Source organism: Hetaerina americana, unplaced genomic scaffold, assembly GCF_022747635.1.
Source record: "Hetaerina americana unplaced genomic scaffold, ioHetAmer1.1.p SCAF_3, whole genome shotgun sequence".
Lineage (NCBI taxonomy): Eukaryota > Metazoa > Arthropoda > Insecta > Odonata > Calopterygidae > Hetaerina > Hetaerina americana.
In genome coordinates this window covers 94,693,923-94,706,695 of record NW_027286874.1, presented here as the reverse complement: position 1 = coordinate 94,706,695, position 12,773 = coordinate 94,693,923, and the positions used below count along the sequence as shown (strand labels likewise).

The following is a 12,773-nucleotide window of genomic DNA, read 5'->3' as shown; positions in this document are numbered from 1 at the left end:
AAAACGACGAGGGATAAAGTCAAAATACCAATGGCCGTCGGGTTACATTTTTTCACGTGAAATTTGCTAGAACATTTTTAAGCTAGGCTCCTGTTTTCAGAAGGGGATTTTATTCTCACGTTTATTCTCACGTAAAGCTATTTCCCGATTAGAATTCGGATTCCCCATAGGTTGTAATTGATAATTAGAGATCAATAAAAAGCCTACTGCATCTTCAATATTTCTATTTTAAATGGGTTTGGCGAAAAATGAATATGGAGTGCATGCACAGAAATGCCTATCGTCCTTCCGGAAAAGGGAATTTAATAATTAATCAATGCAAATGCGTATTTAATTAGGTAATGAATCAGTTTGAGTAGTAATGAGCTATAATCGACTAGAGTCACCTTTTATCGTATTTGTTTATATTCGTATAATAACTGAACGTAATGTTCACAAACTAAATATATTTCGAGTGAAATTCATTGAGATTAGCTGGAAGTCAAGTCAAAAATTATGTTCCCTTAAGTAGAACGATGTTAAAACCTCAGGCATGAAAATCTGAGGAGGAGAGGTTCCATGACATCGGACGCTCACCAAAATCTTGTTCTCATAACTGTAGCATGCCGTGTCACATTATTTAGCGTCCGGTAGGTTCACGCGGGCGTGTTTTTCCAGTTGCGGAGAGCTTATGCGAGATGTAACCACCTTTTGCTTATCATGTCATCTCCGGAGACCACTTCCTCCACCGCTCAGTCGTGGCGAGCCACCTTTCGTCGAGGGTGGGGCGATGGTGATCTTGCATGAAACGCGAAAGAGGTTTGATCACCGCCCCTCACATCTTTGAAATTTCCCTTCAAGGTAATCTCCTCGCAAACACAAAATTATGAGTCTCGATTTTAAATCGCCGCACTGTATATGTCTAATTATGGCATGATTCTCTCGTAGAATCTGAGATATATTTCTGTCTAGAATCAAGAAAAAATAATGGAAACAGATACTGAGCCACGGATAAGCTAATCGGGACTATAAAGGATAAAGCTTCTGGAGTAGATTAGGGAGAAGATTTTTGATCGCCATATACTACTAGTAGTTATTATGATGGACGTATGGAAATGCTTACAGGGCCCAAGGCATTGCATTTTACGTGTCCGACATGGTGGTAAGATCCTTCGACTGATATCCGCTCAGAAAAATTTTCAACTAATCAAACCCAAGCCTTCTGCACAGCAAGTCGAATCCTACTTATCGCGAATCTCACGCAATAGAAAAATATCCTGTTATAGGCGAGAGGAATTAGGTTTTGGAATGGAGGGTTTTGTCAATTTTATTGCGTCGTTACATAAAGATTTCCTCCTCTCTTATTATGCAGAATCTGTTAAATCCAGTAGTTTACATGAGTTCAGCATTTGTAATGGCGGTCGGTGGGATGAAAGCCTCGCCAGAAGCATTCCGCTTGCCGACGGGAGTCACAGTCATTGTTCGCGGCTAATCTCGGCAGAGGTGAATCGCTAATGTCGGGCGTGCCTTCGTATTTTTCTTGGAGGCCTTGTCGGCCTGCCTCTGAATTTTTCATCGTTGAAATCGCATCTATTGCTCACCGGTTTAGCGGCCAGTGAAGGGCTCACGATCCTCACCCTCTCGAGTGGGCTGGGCGATGCGTGGGAGGAATGAGTCTCCCCCTCGCTTAACCCTTCCGATTCCCAAAACGAAATGCCTCTCTCCTCTGCATTCACTCCTTCGCTGAGTCCTCGTTTATGGCCATTATTTTTTATCGAGCCACTTTTCTTAGGCTCGTACTGCGCACGTACGTATTTGTACCTTGGGCACACGAGAGGGTCGGCAGCTGGCCGGTGCCCTCGGGAAATTTCCCCAACCCTTTTTTGTCGCCACGCAATCACGGAAATCGAGCAGAGGATGCAGTGGAGAGGTTTTTTTAAGTTAAAATCATTGGGTTCGCTCTAGTCATTGGAGATTGGTGCTTGAAGGTCATGTTAGCACCTACGGTATGACTGCATAAAAATCAATGCAGGGAAAATAATGAGATTTTTCTGGTTGTCAACCTATAAAAGGCTTGAAGAAGACGCCGGCAGATAACAGTTGTTTGCGCCACGTGGCACTTCCAGTACGTAGAAGGACATGTGGTGTTCGATAAGCATCTGCAAAGTGTATGTACGTACTGGTAAGGTGAACATTTTGAATTACGTGACACTCATGGGCGGTGCACATTTTGGGGACAAGGGGCATCGGTTTTTCATCAGCAGAAGAGGGGTGACTCCATGAATAGAAATTGCAAATTCACTCAAACAATGGCAGATCTTCACATAAGGATATTTTTAGAGACTTTGATTACCCTGAGATAGGAGACTAGATGCATTTCTGCACAATTTAAAAAAAAGTTAGATTAGATTAGCTTAAATTTGTTTCGATTGGTCTAGAAAATAGAAAGGCGACAAGGGGAACGGCACGTCATTTAATCTTTATTGAAAGTAAATCATTTTGAGTGTTTTTATATTAAGGTCTATTTACCTCCAATCTTGCGTCATCTAAAGCCAATTTCTGAATACACAAGCATAAGTGCCTTTACTTTGCAATTTTAAATGTCCTTTTCTATCCCTTCATTTTATCTTCAGCTCTTTTTAGTTCTTTTTATAACTTAACTCGATTTACAAATATCTACATGTGCATCCGAGTCACGTAATCTACCGAGGCGTGGTGCTTAACTGTTCTTATCTCCATCAGTGACAATGAATTTCACTTGCTCTCCCCCAGCGCTTCTTCCTGTGTGGGATCCTTCTCTGTGGTCGGTCCAATGAGTTAAGGCTGAGTCGGTCAATTAACCTTATCTTGTTAGTCGAACTCATTCCCTTCCCCCTGATTCCCTTTAAAAGCGACTTTGGAAACATCCTTTTTTTCCTGAATGCTGCCTCCTTTAATATGACTAAATAGTTTAAACGATTAATACACTTTGCACATTACATTAATAATGAATTAATTGCATTAATCACATTGCATTAATACACAATTATTCATTGAATGATAACTCAAATATAAACGCACTTGAAACGTATCGGTTATCCACTTCTGTAGTCAATGTATCCCATAGAACTTTTCTCTGTATTTTCTGCGAGTTTTTTTCCAAGAGGTACCCAATTATTCAGAATCCTAAATTTATAATTCGAATAAAGTTTCCAAGAATGATTAGTTGAAATTTAAACCCAAGATATTTAATTTAGTATTGTTTACGTACTGTGTGAAATGAACTACCCTGAGAGATCGGAACAGAAGAAAAAATCAAATCAATACATCACTCTAATTCTATAACTGAAAATATTTGCGGATATCCTCTTTTTCCTCCCGTATTCCTATTATTATAGGAATGCTTTCCTTCCTTTGGGGCGTCTTTTTCGTGATTCTAGATTCTCAAAAAAACGGCACCATTATCTTTCCATTCATCCCCGGAGGACTATTCAGTTCACGTATTTGCTCGCCTGTCACATCACCAATTCCCATTACATTTCTTATTGATTCAACTTGTACGATCCATTATGTCTGTTAGCTCAGCCTTGGATAAGGGCTTACTTTCGATACTAGGCATATCAATACTATTGAAGCCACTTCGAGAACGCTATTATGATTGCAGTACCATTTTTCGTATGTCTGGGGGTCTTGGGTGTGCGGGGTAGGCATTCCGTTTTGTACTTGCCTCTATCAATCAATACCACTCCCACCACTTCGTGGATATTTGTTCGGGAAAAAGCGGAAATATGTCTCGCAAAAAGGGTGAAGCAGTCCCTTTGACGTAATGTTTCCATCTCCATCCATGGAAGTGTTCGAAGTGTGTGAGAGCACGTTGTGCAAATAAGATTAGCGATGTGCTTTTTTTCTCACTCCTCGTTATGTAGAAAGAATTGTCTTCGTCACCCTGCAACGACGATGCATTCTATTCTAATATAGCAGCGACTATGGTTGTTTTATATTCATCATTGATAGTATTTTAAGGTTAATTATTATTGATAACGCAGGTATTTTCTGCAATTTAATCATTAAAAAACCTGTGTTTTATTTTCTTGTAGTTTCTTTCTCTTACTTATTTATTATTATTTTGGGACTTAAAGTCCGTTTCTTCTCCATATTTTTAAGATTTTTTAAATTGATGCTTATTAAATTCATCCAATGTGGATGAATGTGCCCAAAATTTACGGACTAAGACTTCGTGAAATCCCTTGCCTGCTGCGATTTTTCAACTTCTCAACTAAAGCAAGTACAATCTCTAGGCATATCTTATATCGAGCAGCTTAAAACTATTATAGCAAACATTTATTAATTCCTAAAACTTGCTTGGCGTTTCCCTTTAGGAATTAATTCAACTATTCCTGCAGAACCTTCATCATATTCCTCGGAAATTTCCAAGTACCTTTAAAATCTTCATTGCCTACTAAACGTTGGGGGCAATTTTCCTTAATATTTATTTACTTCTTTAATTCTACGATTGCAATTCAAACACACATATTAGATGTACGGGAAGTAATCAGTGCGGGTGCTTGCATTTCAGTTTAAAAAGCCAGTTACTAGACATGCCATTCAGCTTATACTTAACGCCAGTTAGTTTGAACTTGCGACCTTAATTCCAAAAACAGGGAAGTGATAGTTCAGCTCATTGGCAGTGTAAACACTTTTCGGTACCGTCCAAAAAGTATTTTTTCGGTGTTTCTCATTCGCCATTAAGATAATTACGTCTAAGTACCTATCTTAATATTAACGTAGGTAAATGTGACGACTTAACGAAGATGACCTAATGTAATAATACGTGAGAAGACTTTTTAGATCAAGTTTTGGACAGTGAATTTCACTCATCTAGAAGACAGAAATGCATTGTTCAAAACTTGATGTAAAAAGTAAACACTTAGAGAACATTGGATTTCATTATTTGTTAAGTATATTTCTGTATCGTATAATCTTTGCACGTTCAAGCCTTAAAGAAAAGCAATTTTATAATTTTTATTCAAAAAGAACCCACTGAAGCGCTTTAATAACTTGTTTGTGTTTATGAATATGTTGATCTTGGTTTTAATATTTTATCTTAATGGCATTGCTTTTCATGCATGTTGTTTTCATTGGTATCGTGGAATGCTTTTGAATTGTTCTTAGCAAGTCTTCAAAGAGGCTATTATGAATTTTAATTTTGCTGCTGCCCTGAATATTTGATAGAATCTTTCTTGGAGAGCAATCTCTAGCGTGTATGATGTAAAGAAAATAGTAGCGCATATATGTATAATGATCATTCCGACGAGAGTTAATTGAAAATTTTTTCGTAATCCTAAATTAATGTTTGAATTATTTATGCTCAAATCAATGAAGTGCTGCATTTAATTTATGGGTCCCTTCACAAAATGGCTTATTCCTTCTAATTGGCATACATACATTTAAATTCAGTGAATAACATATGACACCCCCCAGGCTTTCTTACCATATGCCACGGTTTCTTTTGGGCCAAAAGGATTACCCGGTATAAGATTTAGTCACTTTTTCTTAATCATAAACACATAAAGAGCTAAAAGCGCCCACGTACGCCATGTTCAAGGTTCATCAGTCAGTCCTTGGTGGAGCCTGGATTTACCAAAACATAAAAGCAAAACTTTTAGGAAACGGTTAGGAATATAGGTAATGAAACGATTTAATTAGAATGCTTCCCAAGAGCAACTTCAATTTAAACATAAATAAGTGATTTTATTAAATTGAAATATTTTCCTGCGCTTGCAGGTAGTCATCGGACTCTAAAATGCTTTATCGACCATTCGCTTATTCCGATTCCGACATGCCGTAAATAAAAGCTTTTAAATTGTCAGTCCCAAAATGAAATTTTGTCATCACTTCCTAGTGCTACAACAATGCTTCCTTGTACTCCCAGGAGTATTTGAGGGAATAGTGACAACTGTCGCGGGTAAAATGTTGAAAACAGCTTTGACCACGATGAAAGTAGCCCTCTACTCGCTCGTTGACTATCGCCAATGGTTCTTGCACAGAGAGAAACCCTTTTGTCCGGATGTAAGGTACGGCTTCGGTAAAAGAGAGAAAGCTACCCTCCCTTCCTGCTGGCTCCGTAGTAACGTGAAAAACACATTCGGCCAGAACTCAGTGAATACGTTGACCAAATTTTAACAGATAAATTAATGCTCAAAAAACGGAAGTATTTTTCCCCTTCTTTCATTTACCCTACCACAACTTAGTGATACCAAAGTATTGTTTCATTTAATTAAAGGTAAACAGTTTAAGTAAAATAAGTAGAAGTTTATTGATTGAAACTTTGGCAACTGGGAATACCGAATTGCTTGTTCGGTGTGGATTTCTACGATTGCTTCTGTGAACTGTTCGGAAAAGTGATTCACTGGAAATGAGATCACCTCTGTTAGGGGTACGAGAGGTGATTACCATTCTCCGAATGAGGAGTAACGGAGTTGTTTGACTAAAGAAACCGATGTTTCTTCTCCTCAAAGTATCAAACCACCTTCTTAGTTTTGCTGGTTGAGTGATCTGGACGTACCTTCGCCTACAGTAATATATAGCATCATTCGTTGTCATTTATTGATAACTCATATTTTAAGAAATAGTCCTTCTATATAATACTACTCCTGGCATCAAATTATCATAACTAATTTTATACCACTGAAAATCGGGAGAAGAAGAAATAAAAAACCTCCTGTCTCACCGTTGGCATAGAATCGAAACCACGAAAGACGCTTTATTCAAGAATATAAATCAACGAACTATGTGTATACACCATTTTGTATTATGAACTTGCCGGCTATTCCGAATGTTGTATGTTCGATTACTGCTTCAGATGACGATAATTGTCATGTGATCTGTATGCGATTTTTCTGATTTGAATTGATTTTATGGTTATATCCCGGCCAATGGATTTCCCTAAAAAAAACAAATTACTGCTGTATAAATGTGGGATTTAGTTCAGTAACTTTATTTTCATTGGGATATTTGGTGATTCAAAAGTGGCTGGTCCTAAATTCAGCTGAAAGTTTCTGTGAAAATGTTCGGTGCTGTACCTGAAGAGAATTCTTAATGGAAGAGGGAAGTACGTATGTACATTTCTTCTCGCTAGAAATAAATTGTTTTATGTGGTAATGCGTTTAAAATTTTGGAAACTACCGTTTGGTTTTTTAAAATTATCATGACCTAAAAAGTGCTCTTGCGATTATAGAGCAGCTAACACTGCGAACTCGGAAAAGATACCAAAAAACCGACCATTTATTTGAGAATTATGTGACTTGCATTTTTTAGAGGCACCGCTTTGCGAAACACTCGCTGTTCATGAGAGACATGAGGGTTAGAATTGCAAATTAAAAGGAACGGTACCCCATGGCAGCCAAGAGTGATACATGAACTGCAACACCTATGAATTTTCAGTCAAAACAATGCCTAATTAAAAAGGTAAAATTTAGAACCGTGGAAAGCAATGGAAACTTGAATGATAAATTGAACTAAATCGAAATAATTACGACTTTTTCCTTGATTAAGGTTGCATTCCAACTATAGTGAGTATAAATAGATCATTTACCAAATTAGTGTCAGTGTTACTGTCAAATTCCTGATTCCATATAGAACTTTGTCTTTGGAATATCGAGAAGAACAAGGCAATACCAAATTTAGGTTTTTACATTTTAATCCTTTAAGCCAGTGATGTCTCACTCTTAAAGTATGTCTCTAGATGAAATGTTTGCCTTGGTTATTGCTTTAAGAATTCTAACTTATCAACTGGGACGTCAACGCCTTAACTATTTGTCTAGTAAATTTGGCTAATTACTACGGAAAATTACTGATTGAATTAAATTTTCATTATGTAATCATTCATTTAAAGTTAAATTAAATTCACATATTAAAAATAGTTTGTAGTAATACGTAGTAAGTGCCACATTTATATGCAAGCCGTGCAAAGACCTTTTCAAAAACTCGAATGAGGTTCTTATATTTTTTTCACTTTTCTGGCCAGCAGTTAAGTCAAGTCGTGCAAGACAAAATTGTTGAACATCATAGGATGTCATTCTAATTCCTTCGTTGCGATCTATGGAGACTATTGGTCGTTAGCGAAGAATGAATACCGACGCAGAAATTATTCGATTACATATGGAAAATTAATCTTAACATGTGATAAAAAAACTTTATCACATGGTTATCTTTTTGTCGATACATAAGCTTTTCCCCCCCTTAGTACCTCTTCACCTCCAAATACCTTTTCAGCTCGCCTACACCCTTTGCTCCCCCTCATTCCTGACTCATCTATTCAGGGCTCCACTCACTTTAAATTCTTCTCCCTCCCGTTTCGAATTCCAGACACTCTCTCCCTAGCGAACTCATGGAATTTCCGCGACCTCCTTCGCCCTTTGGAACTCAGGATCTCAGCCTCCCCTTGCGTGATCGCCGATATCCCGTCACCCCTCGCAGAGAGCCACGGTTATTGTCGGAGGGTTCGAGGCCGCTGGGGTCATTTGCTCCCTTTAGGAGAGGTATCGGTAGGTTATAGTCGATTTCAAATATCTCTGCGACTGCCCTACGTAAGCTCTCAGGACCACCCACCTAAAAATCTCCGTTACTCGGGTGAGAAACTTCCCGGGAGAGAGGGAGCTAATTCTAGAAGTTACCTAATGTGTTTTAACGTACCCAATTTAAGTTATAAGGTTTATTTCGGTGGCGTCCAACCCTGTTTTTTTGTCTAGAAACAATTTTAAAACAATAGGCAACCTTTCCCAGAAGCGAATTCGGCAACCCTCCCTAGAAGCGAATTCGGCAACCCAACACACAGATTAGCGATGTAAATGTGGAGGAATATGGGAGTGATTTTAATATTCCCCGTTTCTTCTCCTTCTACTACTTTATTATTGGTTCCCCCTTCATCAAGAATCCGTTAATACTCGTATTCCCTCCTCTTTCCCCTGAGCTTCTTAAGATTATCATGCGGTTAGTATCCTATATACGGGAATTAAGGGGTCGAGATGGTGCGGGGGCTAACGTACTGGCTTCCCACCCAGAGGGCCCGGGTTCAAATCCCGGCGGTGTTAAATATTTTCCAGAGGTATCTCGATCCCTACTTGAGGTGCTTTGTGGAGAGCACTTTTGAGTGAGTACGCCGTCCGTCGGATGGGACGTTAAGCTGCGGACCCCTTGGCGCCTCTCGTAAAGAGAAGGCTAGTGCCGACGCCGGGTTTCTCCCCACCCATCATCCTTTCCTGTCCATCCCCTATGGCGCAAATGACCTCAGCTGTCGGTCATCTCCCCTAAATACTACTACTACGAGAATTAAGCCGTCCTGGAAGAGAATTGTAGCGTCCGCATTTGCCTGCGGAAGACTCCAAGGGACCCACAGGTTAAGACTTCGTCCAAACTCTTCTGCACTCCTCTGCACTTAAAATTTTCCACACACGCTACCCAATTCCCAAAATACTTATTTTGAAAATAATTTTCAACCAAGCATTGAACTTCTTACACCGGAGTGATGCAGCGGGCACACTAGTCACGGAATCGCTTCGATGGCCCTTCGGAAAGGGGAAGAAATGAGGGGAGAGGTTTTGTTGAGTAATTCCCGGGTCTCTCCCGTACCGACTTATTCTGTCGCAGCTCCCCGTTGATTCTTCTATCCCAACTCCCTCTCTCTCCCAGCTTTCCCCCCCCCCCCCCCCCGCGCTCCCTGCGGCCCTGCGAGCCATCCAAGTGGGCGTCTCCTTACGTACCCTTGCTCCCTTATCCTCGAGTCGATAGACGCTCGCCTCTCTCCCGTGCCCCCCAGCGGAACCGACGCGAGACACCCGAAAAGGGACCACCCTGACGCCCCCAACGAGGGCTCTGCAACGAAACAAATGTTTTGCTTACAAATTACATACAAATTTGTCGGCTGAATTCAGTTGTTTTACCACTAACGGTGATAATTCCCTCCTCCCACGGAGCATGCACGTTTTAGAGAAGTTAAATTACAACTTTGTTGAAGTCTACTAAAATTTTTGTAATTGTAATCAAAACGCTTATGGTAAACGCTTTTTATTGGACGTATTACTGTTGTACCAACATATGCAGTTGTATCATCTGTAATCTGAAATAGGGAAGTGGTAGCTAAAGGGTGCTTCTGGTAAATTTGGCAGAATAGCGGATTTCGGTATGTTATTTCATGGGAGTAAGATAATATGCAATTTGAGCTAGATTGTTAATATTAGTTATTAATGGTAAAAGGGTAAATAAATATAATTTTTTTACACTTAAAGCAATAAAAGGATTGTTTTTACCTCCTTCGACGTGTAGGAAAAATGCTGGAGTCCTGGAGGTCCAATCTGCCAATGTAATGTGGGGCCATTATAATTTCCTCGGCGTCATCAGTAAACTCGGATTTAGTACCATTATAGAAGTCTTTTCTGCTCACTTCATGGCTCAAGGTTAAACATTGTGAAGCACAATTTTATTTTTCTCGTTAAAATATGAAAGAATTGAACTATTACCATTGGACTTGAACTATTGTGCGGATAAGGGAAATGATAGTCTGTACACTATTTGAACAGAATATTTTTAATTTTTTTTACGTAGTATCCGTCTTAAAGTATTTCCAACATTTTTTTCAAATGTGGAATTTTCAATGCAATTGAAGCCCTTATGAATGGTGTCACCATGGAAATACTATCGTTGGTGCCGGTACATTCCCCAATGAAGGATCCATTCCATTCTGAAAGAAAAGAAATTAACTAAAAAACTTAAGTTTAAAATTGAATGATAAACTGTAACAAGAGGTGAATTTGAGACCTACCTCATTTCGTCTTGCAGAGGCACAATGAAAAGCTTTTAAGGGCCTTAGTAATGAAATAAGTTATTTACCCTTCATTTGCAATGCTCCCCTTTTTATTTGATCATAAGGAGAAAAACCGAATGGAGAAAATAATTACCACGTCAGTTTTTAATTTATGCGGATACGCATATATGCCCGCAGTCATTTGAATACATATCTCTAATGATTCTGAATGAATGCTTTAATATTTGTTTCCACCTATTTTATAATTATATACTTCCTAAATGAAATATAGTGACATCTCCTTCCAGCGTTGCCATTTCAGTTCGCATGGCCCTTAAATAAATGAGCCCAGGAGCTTGTATCTGTCTAAAATTGATAATCTTTCGTAATTGTCGTCGGTTAGCTATTGGAGTGAGCAGTTCAACCTAAATAAATTGAAAGCAGAGGGGAGACCTCGGAAGTGTTGGACCGTTTCATACGGGGTGTAGTAATCGTCCGTCCAACTCTTTCCTCGCTGCCCTGCCTCAACTCCCTCATCCCTTAATGTCCGTCTTGCCCCCGTCTTTTTTCGCTCCCCCAATGCCATTTGTCTGCACCGCTGCCAAGTGCTGTGGCCCCACGGCAGCAGCCGATTTCCCAGCCGCCTCCCCTTACAGTTCTACCCCATTTACTCTGATACCTTACTCACCCGTCCTCTGAGGATGCACATCCATTATTTGCTGCCCTCTTTCGTCTTCTCTGACCCTGTTCTTGAATTTTATTCGAGTAGTCGCAAATTTATTGTCTCCCTTCATTATATGTATATACGGGCTAGCCATTGTATCGCTCCTCTCCCATAGCAACCGTTTCTCTTAAAGGGGACGGAGGGGTATGGAACGACGATTGACAGGGGTCATCTTCAAACTTTATGTTTAGTCTCTTTCATCCAAAGACTTTTTTACGTCGATGCAATATTTGCTCGCCTCATCTGATTTCCGGCTGACATGGCGTCACTGTTCGACCTCACTTCACGAGGAAACTATTCACGTTCCGAGACTATTTGAAAACATTCAAAGTCGTAAAGTTTTTGCATTTTCATTTTAAGTGGTAGTGTTTTGATTTATTAGGAAAGTTAACTCAAAGTTATATGGCAATAATAATTTTATTGATGTCCACGTGCTATATCCATGTTTTTATTGGCATGGGATGGGCAAAGGCTGGATGAATAGGATGACCGAAATAAACTTTGCGGCAAACCCATCTGTTGAGATTAGAAATCCCCTCTCACGAAATTGGTGTTACCTGTCCCGTGCCGCGTACTTGTCGAGTGCGTTCCAAGACTCAGAAAATTGCATAACCGTGGCATGACCGCTTCAATATCAAGACATATGGAGGATTTTGCCCCTCTACTCAAATTTAAGGTTTCAATAACAATCAATGGCGAATTTTGTTTGCTCACCGGGTCACCATGAATTCATGCAGCATTTTGAGCATCTAGCTGTTCTAGGAATATAAATCAATGTTGGTTAAAATTAATTTTAGCTTTTTTGTCCTATGTGTTTTCTGGTGTAATGACACTTTTTATGTCATAGATGTTGAGACTTAGGAATACAGTAGTGCATAGAGCCAAAGCTCTTCAAAACCTACCCTAATCCAGTTGGCTACTGCCAATAATAATGCGTATTTAGGTACACGCATATCTTATATTCTCATCTCGAGTTACTAAGGTAATAACGCGCCGTGTGAATAGGAAGAAAGAGGAGGTTGCTTAGTCGAAAGATTTTAGGAGGATTTTTAACCGAAGAGACCCACCGACGTGATTCCCTGGCGGATCGATACGTTGAGGAAGGTCAGGCTCCGAGTAAGATTGGCGAAGTGGGCGGGGCACTGACGCGAAGGGCCTGAAGTAACATGGAAGGGCCCTTAACCGTCAAATAAAGGACGACCCGCGTCGAAGGGTAATGGACTACTATTCGTTTGGACTCGTAGATCAATTGGAACGTAATAAGCCTCGTACCAGAACAACTATATGGAT

At 39.7% G+C, this 12,773-nt stretch overlaps 1 protein-coding gene across 1 annotated transcript in view; it reads left to right on the top strand.

The window, feature by feature from the left end:
- Positions 1–12,773, top strand: part of sn (fascin domain-containing protein singed) — a 144,685-nt gene that overhangs the window by 124,438 nt on the left and 7,474 nt on the right. The gene's annotated exons all lie outside the window — the stretch shown is intronic.